The following is a 13,172-nucleotide window of genomic DNA, read 5'->3' as shown; positions in this document are numbered from 1 at the left end:
GTTACGCTTTTTCATTGTTTGCTAAAGTTTTTAAACAGGAAGACCCGTGTAAATTAAGGATCAAGTTTGGGTGTCGAACCATATCGGTTGTGGTGATTCAAAAGGGTTTATGTACACAACATATATTTTGTAGGAGACCAGAAAACATCCGTGCACATATGTATTTCAGATGGTTCGTTTATCTCCTATCTATTAGATTTTATTTCATTTAATATTTGTTTTGGTTCTATTTTTAATTATTTGTATTTACTATTGTTACAATTTTTATTTTGTTTTTATTCACTTTTGTTATCATTTACCTCTTCATCTTTTGTTTTTTATATATCTGTGATTTTTCTTTTAATAATTGTGTTGCGGAGCAACACAATTGCTCGTATTTTGTTTTGTTTCTTTAGTTTCATTTTCTGAGATACTTTTTCGATGTGGGGTATAAAAAAAGAGAAGATACTCTGCTCTTAGTTTCTTAGAATTTCTAGTAATTTTCAGAAAAGTATTGAAAGGTTTCTTTCCAGCCTAATAAATGGCATAATAAGCAACAAAATGAAACTATCTTAGCTCCAAAACCAACTCCAAGAGATCATGTAATTTCAGACCCTTGTCGGGTTAGGTACTGTTTCTTTGATAGTCTAAAGCAGGAATTCTGCATCTCTTCTAGGTTATCTGGAAATAATTTGCATTTTTAAATTGATTTTTTTCGACTCCTTGAAAAAGTTTTGGATCTTGATACAATTTTATGAAACAATGCATGCATATAAAACTTCAAATTTAGATATTTATTAATTCAAATACATTCAATAATGCGCTCGAGAGCAACATAAAAGACAAAAGTCCTGTGAATAGCTCTATCTTCTAACCATCTTTTAACATGAAAAATATTCGGTAAATAATAATACAGACTAATTTGTTATTTTGTTGTAAATAAGGAAGAAATAATTAATCTTCAAAATAAAGTTGCAAAAAGGTTCAATTTTTTTTTCTTTTACCCAAAACTAGGTCTAAAGAAGTCTGACTGTAACCGGACTTACAGATGAGGGGGTGGGAGAGGCATGTCCGGAATCTTCATCAGCGGATGAACCAAAGAGTTTGTGAGAAGTCAATAAAACTTGATTGAAAGTAAGAACTGGTGTCGAAGGTTTGACTTTTAGCTATCCAGAAACAAATGTTGCTTCTTTGGAGGGGAAAGGTCGCTGGATTATTATCTTTGGGACATTCACCCCAAACAGTAATTTAATATTGACTAAGCTTGCTGGGGAGTTGGAGGTACTCAGTCCCTTGGTACGAAGAATAAGATTCTACTTTTGCTTGTGATGATACCTGTCAGAACTATATGGGTTGAAAAAGTGTGGAATCTCTAAATTCTTGCTGTTACGATAACTAAGAGAAGTGGTTGTCCGATCTCAATCAAACTTGGTGGGAAAGTGCAAAGTAAAAGTAAGTGTCCTAGTTGAGCCCTTTGGAATCTTTAGCTGATTAGACCAACACAGGGGAATGGGTTTCGTAAATTCTGGTCACTCGGACATCTATTTGAAGGGTTTTCATATCTCAAGAATTATTGAGGGGTGTTGGAACCCTTGGTCCCAGTTTGTTCAGATAAATGTCCTTCCCAGATTCTTTTCTTTTGGTCCCTTAATTATTCTCTTCCCCAAGTAATAATTATTAATTTTCCTTTAATTTTGGTGGCGCCATTTTCTGTCCTTCTTTAATTGCGTAGTTGGTTACACAGACCACGAGGTATTAAGTGCGCAGTTGGGGATGATTGATCAGTAATTAGTAAGCCCTTGGATTGGCTGAGAAAATTCATACACCACCCCATCACCCTTCGCAGGCACGCGGCCGGCTGAGCGAGTTGGAGAATTGGAAGTGTGATTTAGTTACTCCCTTTTTTGTAGCGTTACTGATTACAGTAAGATTGTTTATACTATGTAATCTTTGACTTTTTAACCTATGTCGAGTCCAAGGAGACAGTTAGAAATATTACTGGTAACCCTTAGCCTTTAAAGTGGCCCCTGGGACCATTCAATCACGCTATAGTACCCTAAGGCAGGATATATTATAAATTAGACATTGACGTACCTGATAGACACGGAACCGTTGGAGTAAGTGCGGGAATCCCACAAGGGGTTCTCCCCGCCCCCCCAGTAAGTGGCATAGCAACCTTTTTGCACCAATAAGGGGTGACCCCCATACTTACAACCCAATAAGTGGTGGCAGCAATTAAAGGTCCTATCAGTAAACCTGATAGTAAAAGAATTCCGCGTTTTCGAAGAGACAAGTAATTTAGCCTACAAGAGTAGCCTATTGTGGTTACATATATAAAAAAGAAATCGCAAAGAAATTTTTTTATCTGGGCTGTGCCTAGTTGGATAGATAGGTAATAAAATTTACGAATCAATATATCGCGCAACTAATTAGTGTGCAAAAATATAAGGCTAATTGACACGCAGCAATTTTTCGCGAGAGACCGGAAGTTGCATTGATTAAAAAGATTTTCATTTGGACGGAAGACGTTAAATAAACCTTGAAATAATGGCGGACAAACGGAGAATTCAGACAAGATCTACCGCGGTAAAACAAAAATCGAATTCAGACACACAATTGTATACGACTCCCGCTGGAAATACCCTAAAAAAACACCATCAGATAGAACCATATATCACTCAACAGGAGAAATAGAAGAGATTTCTGAGACGTGTGAAGGGGAAATCTTCAAAACAAAATCAGTAATAGAGCGATCTCCGGTACAAACCATGGAGGAAGAAAAAAGTTTAAGGCAGATTCAGAAAGAATTATTCCCAGATAGCGAAACCCAGACAAAAGAAACAGTGGCGATAATACATGAAGAAAAATCATTACATGAAAGTACGAATAAAACAAAACCAACTCACCCTTCAGATGAAGTACAAAATGTAGAGGAGTTGAGGGTAAAAGAAAATATAATTATAGAACGAACAGAATCAGAAAACGAATTAAGAGGATATAAAAACAGAGAGAATCATAGTAGGCCAAGTAGCACCAGTAGTAGAAGCTCAATTTCCAGCAGGAGCTCGCGAAAAAGCAATCAAATAGATATGACACAACAACTATTAAATTTCATGGAGAAGGACAGATTAGCTAGAGAACGAAAGGAGGAGAAAGAGAGAAAGATAGACAAGAAAGAGAGGATAGCTAGAGAGCAGAGAGAAGAGAATATTAGAATAGATAGAGAGCAGAGAGAAGAGAATGTTAGAATAGATAGAGAACGAAAATAAGAGGCAGATAGGGAGGATAGAAGACAACTAATGCAAATGATTGCAGGGAGAAATTCCCAAGAACCTCAGAGATCGTCTACAATAGAGGTAATGCAGGCAGTAAACCTTCAACCAATGAAAGAAAATGAAGATGTACATTTATACATATACAATTTTGAAAAAACGGTGGAATTAAGCGGATTGCCCAGAGAAAATTGGGTTGACAATAATACAGCCCCTCCTTAACTACAAAGCACAAATTGCATATAAAGCATTACCAATGGACTACTCAAAAGATTTTGAAAGACTAAAACAAGCCATTTTAGAAAAGTTTCAACTCTCCCCTGAGCACTTTCAAAGAAGGTTTAGAAGCGAAAGAAAACGAGACAACGAAACTTATAAAGAACACAGGTACAAATTGAAAGATATGCGTTTAAAATGGCTAGAGTTAGATAACTATAGAATGTTAGAAGACCCGGAAGAAATAAAAGATAAGATAACGGGAATAGTGGATAAAACAGCGATGGAACAATTCTTAGAAAATACCCATCCAAATATGGGAATGTACTTAAAAGAGAAAAACCCACAAACAATTGAAAAAATTTCCGAATTAGCAGACAGGCACACTGAAATTAGGAGGGAGGCATTCCCACCAAGAACCAGGTTAGGAGGTAGCGGTAGGAAAGAATACCCTTACTCAGAAAATATAAATAATGCTAGCCAGATATGGCAAAGACAAACAGAATCAACGTGCTACCATTGTAACTCCGGCAGCCACTATAGCACCAATTGCCCAAATAAAGACGGTAGAAAATATGGCCAAAAACAAGAACAGTATGAAGTTACCTGTTATAACTGTAATAAACGAGGATATTATGCCTTAGATTGCCACAGCGCGAAAAAAAATTACGATAACATAGATAATAGGGAAAAAATAAAATGTTGGACAGGTTGTGCATTAACTATACAAAAAATAGGGGGGGAAAAGAGGTCCAAGGTCCATAGGGAATAATAAAAGATAATTCCACAATAGAAATGACTGGTCCACCCTAAGCTGGTGGGACATTGCGGGATATGCAATGTCGAGTCGGATTTGATAACCTGGGGAAAAAATCTGAGATTAGCACTATCAACTCAAAAGATATTTCGATCCCTTATGAGGGGGGGAGGTCCTTGGGGAAGATCCCCTTCGGGAAGTCACGAAAGATAGCCCTTCTCCTCAATGCACAACTTGCGGAAAAGTTGTGATCCCTTTACCGAGATTTTGCCTCTTTGATCTGGAGTCCTTGGGGGATACTCTCTCCCAGTCACTTCATACTTCACCCAAACCTTTGTCCAGTAACCCTTTTCATGGTTGTTATTCTTCATGGGAACCGACAATTATTTCCGGCAAATTGTATTCAGTGGGAGATGTATCCAAGTTTCATCTTCAATTAACATCAACGCATATTCTTCATTTGATTATCCGAGGGGAGGGAACCCAGAAAAAGGCGATTAATGGTTCGCTCAAAATTTTACTTCATTCCCAGCACACTTATCGTTTTCACAGGCCTTTGCATTTTCGGGCTTAGATTATTTGAAATTATGCCAAGGGGCAATTTACTTTTTTATTGAGATGTGGGGTTGTTTCCACAGATGGAAATTAAGAGGCTAGTGCAGCCAAAAATTTTTCATGATGGCTAGCATCATCGAAAGTGCCAGGAACTTATTCTTTGCTCCTCTCAAATGTAAATTCGCGAGAGCGAGAAAATTTTTGTTTTTGATTGTGCTGCGCACAATGAATTTCTACGAATCTTGGAGACTTCAACTTTCAAAACCTAATGCAGATGCTATGCAATCTAGACCATGGTGGTTCTACGGTAGAGACGTGGGGATGACGACGAATCCTGAGCCAACCGGTGGAAGTACCGTCATTGGTTGAACAAAGAAGAGAAGATACAAGTTTGGTGATATTGAGTTTAATGTTATTTATTTTATGTCTGAGTTTCCAGCCAATCCACCAGAGTAGCGGCCATTTATCTTGGGAGGGAGGTGTTGGAACCCTTGGTCCCAGTTTGTTCAGATAAATGTCCTTCCCAGATTCTTTTCTTTTGGTCCCTTAATTATTCTTTTCCCCAAGTAATAATTATTAATTTTCCTTTAATTTTGGTGGCGCCATTTTCTGTCCTTCTTTAATTGCGTAGTTGGTTACACAGACCACGAGGTATTAAGTGCGCAGTTGGGGATGATTGACCAGCAATTAGTAAGCCCTTGGATTGGCTGGGAAAATTCACCCACCACCCCATCACCCTTCGCAGGCACGCGGCCGGCTGAGCGAGTTCGAGAATCGGAAGTGTGATTTAGTTAGTTCCTTTTTTGTAGCGTGACTGATTACAGTAAGATTTTTTATACTATATAATCTTTGACTTTCTAGCGTATGTAAAGTTCAAAGAGACATTTAAATTTATGACTCGTAATCCCTAACCTTCCAGAGATCACTGGGACCGTTTAATCGCGCTATAGTATCATAAGCCAGTATGTATTGTAAATTGGACCCTGACATACCTAATAGACACGGAACCATTGGAGTAAGCGCGGGAATCCCACTAACATTTGGGCCGACAAGGGGTTCTCCCCCTCGAGTAAGGGGCATAGCAACCTTATTGCGCCATTTTTGCACCAATAAGGGGTGACCCCCGTACTTACAACCCAATAAGGGGGTCACAACTAAGTTGCCTTTTTGTCTCTTTGGGAACCTATGCTAAATCTGAGCCCCTTAGAAGGAAGAGAGGGAGCCTAAATTTGTGTCGTTATATCCCCCAGAAGGTGTAGTTAAATTACAACCAGATTAAGTGGGAATAAGAGCTTATATCCTAATTCTGTCTTTTCAGTTTAGTCTCAATCAGACTGATGCTGCTGATGCATTGGGTATCCTTCATTTCTTACCATCTGGGTATCTAGGAGAAGGATTTGTTAAATCTCAACAAACCTTAGTCAGAAATACCAGTTGATGGATACCATTTCATGGACCTATTTGATACGTGCTGGATAAAGAAAAGATCTAAATTTTTGTCACCGTCCTACGCATTTGACGAAGCATGGCCAGCAATTACAGTTGTAGTGCTCCACTTGACTTCAGTAAGGGAGCGACTACATTTTTGTCATCCGTGTCCACAAGATCAACTTTTCCAGTTTTGACTATTATTGGTAGGAATTATGTACAATAGTTTTGGTTGTGCCTCTAGAGAGGCTCGAAACTACCACAAATCAGCATCGATAAATAAATGAAACCCAAAACGAACAGAAATTAAAATAAATAACCAAGTCAAACTCAAAACGAGCAGAATATAACATAAGTTGGGCGCAAATCCCCTATGCCTTCCCAAGGTCAGAAGAAAATTTACACTTTACTAAAAAAATTATTTGATTTATTAAAGTTATAAAAGTAAAAACATTTAGTACCTTTAGCAGATTAAACGAACAGAAATTATTCCGTATATGAAAGGGAATGTCCCCTCCTCAACGTCTCGCTCCTTACGCTAAAGTTTGACTTTCTTACAACACTATTTTTATTCAACAATAAAAAAATTTAGCGTAAAGAGCGAGGCGTTGAGGAGGGGACAGCTCCTTTCATATGCGGAATAATTTCTGTTCGTTTAATCTACCAAAGGTACTAAATGTTTTTACTTTTATATGCCCCCAGGGCATAACTTAAAACCCTTGCCCTGAGGGCTGTAGCGGAGTATTCTCCTCAAAAAGATATTTTATATCTGTAAAATAACTACGCTGAACAAAATGGCTATCTCAAAATTTTTATTGGATGTGTTTGGGGGAATAATGGGCATGGGGGGGGCTAGTTGCCCTCCAATTACTTTCGACTATTAAAAAGGGATCTAGCCCTTTGAATTTCCAATCGAATGAGCTTTTTTTGAAATTTCTACGACAACGCCTTCTATAAAAACATTTTATGCCCCCTGGGCATAACTTAAAACCCTTGCCCTGAGGGTTCTGGGGGAGTGCCTTCCTCAAAATCATATTTTCTATTCGGAAATCCACCACGGTGAACAAAATGGCTATCTCAAAATTTTGATTGGATGTGTTTGGGGGAATAATGGGCGTGGGGGAGGGGCTAGATGCCCTTCAATCACTTTCGACGATTAAAAAGGGCACTAGCCCTTTGAATTTCCATTCGAATCAACCTTTTTTGAAGTTTCTACGACAACGCCTTCTATAAAAACCTTATATGCCCCAGGGCATAACTTAAAACCCTTACCCTGAGGGTTGTGGGGGACTATCCTCCTCAAAAATATATTTTCTATCTGGACATCAACTAGCCTACGCTAAACAAAATGGCTATCTTAAATTTTTGATTGGATGCGTTTGGTTGAATGATGGACGTGGGGGGGGGGCTAGTTGCCCTCTAATCACTTTCAACTATTGAAAAGGGCACTAGCCCTTTAAATTCCCAATCAGATGAGCCTCTTGTGAAGTTTCTAAGACAACGCCTTCTATAAAAATCTTATACCCCCCAGGACATAACTTAAAACCCTTGCCCTGAGGGTTGTTGGGGAGTGTCCTCCTCAAAAAAAGTATTTTCTATTTGGAAATCAACTATGCTGGACAAAATGGCTATCTCAAAATTTTAACTGGATGTGTTTGGGAGAATGATGGGCGTGGGGGAGGGGCTAGTTCCCCTCCAATCACTTTCGACTATCAAGAAGAGAACTAGCCCTTTGAATTTCCAATCGAATGAGCCTGTTTTGAAGCTTCTACGACAACGCCTTCTTATAAAAACCTTTGCCCTGAGGGTTTTGGGGGAGTGTCCTCAAAAACATATTTTGTAAACAGGGCACTGTCCCTTTCAATTTCCAATCGAATGAGTCTTTTTGAAGTTTCTAGGACGACGCCTTCTATAAAAACCTTATATACCCCCAGGGGATAACTTAAAACCGTTGCCTTGAGGGTTGTGGGGGATCGTACTCCTCGAAAACGTATTTACTATCTGGAAATCAACTAGCCTACGCTGAACAAAATGGCTATCTCAAAATTTTCCTATCGAATAAGCCTGTTTTGAAGTTTCTACGACAACGCCTTCTATAAAAACCATACATACCCCCAGGGTATAACTTAAAACCTTTGCCCTGAGGGTTGTGGGGGAGTGCCCTCCTCAAAAACATATTTTCTATCTGGAAATCAACTAGCATACGCTGAACAAAATGGCTATCTCAAAATTTTGATTGGATGTGTTTTTGGGAATGAGGGGCGTGGGGGGAGGCTAGGTGCCCTCCAATTACTTTCGACTATTAAAAAGGGCACTAGCCCTTTGAATTTCCAATCAGATGAGCCTGTTTTGAAGTTTCTACGACAACACCTTCTATAAAAACATTATATGCCCCCAGGGCATAACTTAAAACCCTTGCCCTGAGGGTTGTGGGGGATTGTCCTCCTCAAAAACATATTTTCTATCTGAAAATCAACTACGCTGATAAAATGCCTATCTCAAAATTATGATTGGATGTGTTTGGGGGAATGATGGGCGTGAAGGGGGGGGGGGGGCTAGTTGCCCTCCAATCACTTGCGACTATTGGAATGGGCACTAGCCGTTTGAATTTCTAATCAAATGAGCCCCTTTTGAAGTTTCAACGACAACGCCTTCTATAAAAATCTTATATACCCCAGGACATAACTTAAAACCCTTGCCCTGAGGGTTGTTGGGGAGTTTCCTCCTCAAAAACGTATTTTCTACGTGGAAATCAACTATGCTGGACAAAATGGCTATCTCAAAATTTTAATTCGATGTGTTTGGGAGAATGATGGGCGTGGAGGAGGGGCTAGTTCCCCTCCAATCACTTTCGACTATTAAGAAGAGAACTAGCCCTTTGAATTTCCAATCGAATGAGCCTGTTTTGAAGCTTTTACGACAACACCTTATTCTAAAAACCTTTGCCCTGAGGGTTTTGGGGGAGTGTCCTCAAAAACATTTTTTTTAAAAAGGGCACTAGCCCTTTGAATTTCCAATCGAATGAGCCTGTTTTGAAGTTTCTACGACAACACCTTCTATAAAAACCATACATACCTCCAGGGCATAACTTAAAACCCTTGCCCTGAGGGTTGTGGGGGAGTGTCCTCCTCAAAAACATATTTTCTATCTGGAAATTAACTAGCCTACGCTGAACAAAATGGCTATCCCAAAATTTTAATTGGATGTGTTTTGGGGAATGAGGGGCGTGGGGGGGGGGGCTAGGTGCCCTCCAATTACTTTCGACTATTAAAAAGGGCACTAGCCCTTTGAATTTCCAATCAGATGAGCCTGTTTTGAAGTTTCTACGACAACTCCTTCTATAAAAACCTTATATGCCCCCAGGGCATAACTTAAAACCTTTGCCCTGAGGGATGTGGGGGAGTGTCCTCCTCAAAAACATAATTTCCATCTGAAAGTCAACTACGCTGAATAAAATGGCTATCGCAAAATTTTGATTGGATGTGTTTGGGGAATGATGGACGTGAAGGGGGGGGGGGGCTAGTGGCCCTCCAATCATTTTCGACTATTAAAAAGGGCACGAGCCCTTTGAATTTCCAATCGAATTAGCCTGTTTTGAAGTTTCTACGACAACACCCTCTGTAAAAGCCTTATATTCCCCCAGGGCATAACTTAAAACCCTTGCCCTGAGGGTTGTGGGAGAGTGTCCTCAAAAAATATTTTCTATCTGGAAATCAACTACGTTGAACAAAATGGCTATCTCACAATTTTGATTGCATCTTTTTGGGGGAAAGAGGGGCCTAGGGGGGGGGCTAGTTGCCCTCCAATCCCTTTCGACTATTAAAAAGAGCACTAGTCCTTTGAATTTCCAATCGAAGCAGCCTTTTTTGAAGTTTCTATGACAACTCTTTCTATAAAAAACCTTATATGCCCCCAGGGTATAACTTAAAACCCTTGCTCTGAGGGTTGTAGGTGAGTCTCCTCCTCAAAAACACATTTTATCTTTGAAAATCAACTACGCTAAACAAAATGGATCTCTCAAATTTTTGATTGGATGTGTTTGGGGGAATAATGGGCGTGGGGGGGGCTAGTTGCCCTCCAATCACTTTCGACGATTAAAAGGGCACTAGCCCTTTTGAAGTCTCTACGACGACCCCTTCTATATGAAGTGCCCTGCTTTAAAGAAAAAAAATAATAAACTGTACATTGTGTCAACATTGATCTTATATAATAATAATAATTTATTTATAACCCACTTTTATACAAAACAAGCGGAGTAAAGCACACTAAAAAGAAAAAAAAAATCAAATACACAGAAACAAAGATAACTTAAACCTTAATCACTGACAAAAACACACGGATAATATTATGGTTTGGGCCTAGGGACACAAAGGCATTTCTTGTCAAATTATTACTAAGCAATTCAAACGATTGGACAATGTCGGTAGCACCATACTTCTCAATAATACGTGTATTACGATATGAAGTGGGAAGGCACAATAAAAATTTGCAATATCTAAAATAAGCGATACGGATCTGGCGCAAATCATTCTTATCCAATAACAAATACATTCTACTTAAAAATAAGACAGAATGGTCACAATATGTGGAATACATTTTAGCTAAAGCTGAATATTTTCCACGGTTAGGTACAATTTTCGCATATCCGATCTTCAACTTTTCTTTAACATCTCTCAGAACTTGAAGTCGCAAAAAAGTGAGTGTAGAACAAATACTAGTTCCTTCCAACTGTAAACTCGTGACATTGAAAATTACTGAGGATCCACAGGACAAATTATGAGTGGATGATTTGGGATTGAAAAACTAAATATTCGCATTTATCAAAATTCAAAAACAGACCAACATCCCGAAACATCATAGAAATACGTTGCACCGATAATGCCAAAATAGACTTGGTTTGGCTTAAAACTGGCAGGTCGTGCCTCAGGGCATAACTTAAAACCCTTGCCCCGAGGGTTGTGGGGGAGTGTCCTCCTCAAAAAAATATTTTCTATCTGGAATTCACCTACGCTGAACTAAATGGCCATCTCAAAATTTTGATTGGATGTGTCTGGGGGAATGATGGGCGGGGGGGGGGCTAGTTGACCTCCAATCACTTTCGACTAGTAAAAAGGGCACTTGCCACTCCAATTTCCAATTGAATGAGCCCTTTTCGAAGTTTCTACGACAACTCCTTCGATACGAAGTGCCCGGGTATGGAAAAAAAAACAAAAAAAAAACACATTGTTCTCACATCGTTCTTTACTTAGGCAGCGCTAGCGCGCTGCCTATGATACTGCTCCAACACAAATGTCTTTGAATCTGAATGAGATGTATTTTTAAAGAAATTGAACCTTTAGCGTAAAGAGCGGGGGTTGAAGGATGGGTGTTCCCTCAGATTCGGAATAATTTATGTTCGTTTTATATTTTAATGATGCTCCTTACTTTCAGTTGAAAAACTTGTTTTGTTTTTTATTAAATTTTTTATTAAATTTTATTAAATCACCTAGTCAGAGTTGCTACCAGCTCAAAATAAAATTACTAGACTTTTGAGAAACAGTCACTAAATGAGCAAAAATGATCACTAAATTACTAGTCAAAATGAAATTACTAGGCAAAAAAAAAACACTAGAGATATTGAAAAATCACTAGGGGTGGCGATAATAATACTATGTGCCATAAGGCCAAATGGGCTTACGATAACACAATTTGTACGAAAATGAAGAAAATAAAGATTTAAGTTGTAATTATGTAAAATTAATAATCACAGCAATAACGTAATTATATAATGTTAACAAAATGTGTTTTTAGTATTTTTCTGTTGAATTTCGGTGGTTTCATACTATTTCAGATTATCGGCCAAATTCGTATGTCCGCGGATATTATGCCACCCAATTCTGCAGACAGTTGAACGATTTTCTTATTACTAATGATTATTACATAGAGTAATAATTTAATGTAAATAAAACTTGTTAAAAGTATTTTCTGTCGGTTTTTCGATGGGTTTCGTCTTACATCGGATTGTCGTACATAGGAATCCACTTATTCACGAGTGCTATACCCCAAGTTCTGTATGCAAGCAAATTGGTATATAATTTATTATAAATAAGACGTGTTAAACAATATTTTTGTGGTGATTTCACTGCTCCTATTTCAAATTATCTGTGTTATACATTTATTAATAGAAAAGAAAGTTTTTGAAAAGAGAAGTTTTTCAGGAAAGAATTAAGAGCCATATTAAATCGTGAGAGGGACAGAACTAAAGTGCTATAATAACTGAAACGAGCTGAAATTACTATTAATGCATTAATCACACCAAAAATGAACTGAAAATATATCCAATAGTCACATCAAACATAAAAACAACAGATACTGCTATATGTGGATAAAGAAGTCCTAAAACGAGTAGAAACGAAAATGAATAATCAAGTTTAACCTAAAACAAACGTAACTTAATACACAGAAGAGTAGGGATACAGCCCCCTAAACCCTACGTCACTTGTGCTTTACTGAAAACAATCTGTATTTTGAGCAAGGTGTTATTTATTTGTCGTAAAATGAAAAGCAAAATAATAACGGATAACATTGCAAGTCTATTCATTTACAAATAAGCGTGGTTCTACTCTTCATCCCCCACAAACCCTCTAATTGGCTTGAGTGCGATTTGCATTTTATTAAAAACGATAAACGGTATGTATTTAGGACAGTGTTCATTTGTCAAATCATCGACAAACACAAATAAAATAAATCACTTTTATAATCAATATGACTGGAAAAAAGTACTGAAAATTGTACAACTGTTTAATATATAATGATTCCGGGGATCTCAGAAATTTTTTATATTCAACGTTATAAATATGAAAGAAAAATGTTTAAAATATAATTAGTTTCCAGTAAAGAACAAATGACGTTATAGCCTTTAGGCGGTCTAGGGGGCAGTAGCACTACTCCTGTGTTTATTAATTTCTGTTTGTTCTAAGTTTCAC

The sequence above is a fragment of the Artemia sp. Qi Xiang Cuo genome, chromosome 3, assembly GCF_049724085.1.
Source record: "Artemia sp. Qi Xiang Cuo chromosome 3, ASM4972408v1, whole genome shotgun sequence".
NCBI classification, from domain to species: Eukaryota; Metazoa; Arthropoda; class Branchiopoda; order Anostraca; family Artemiidae; genus Artemia; species Artemia sp. Qi Xiang Cuo.
The sequence above is the reverse complement of the archived record's forward strand: the minus strand, read 5'-3'. Positions refer to the sequence as shown.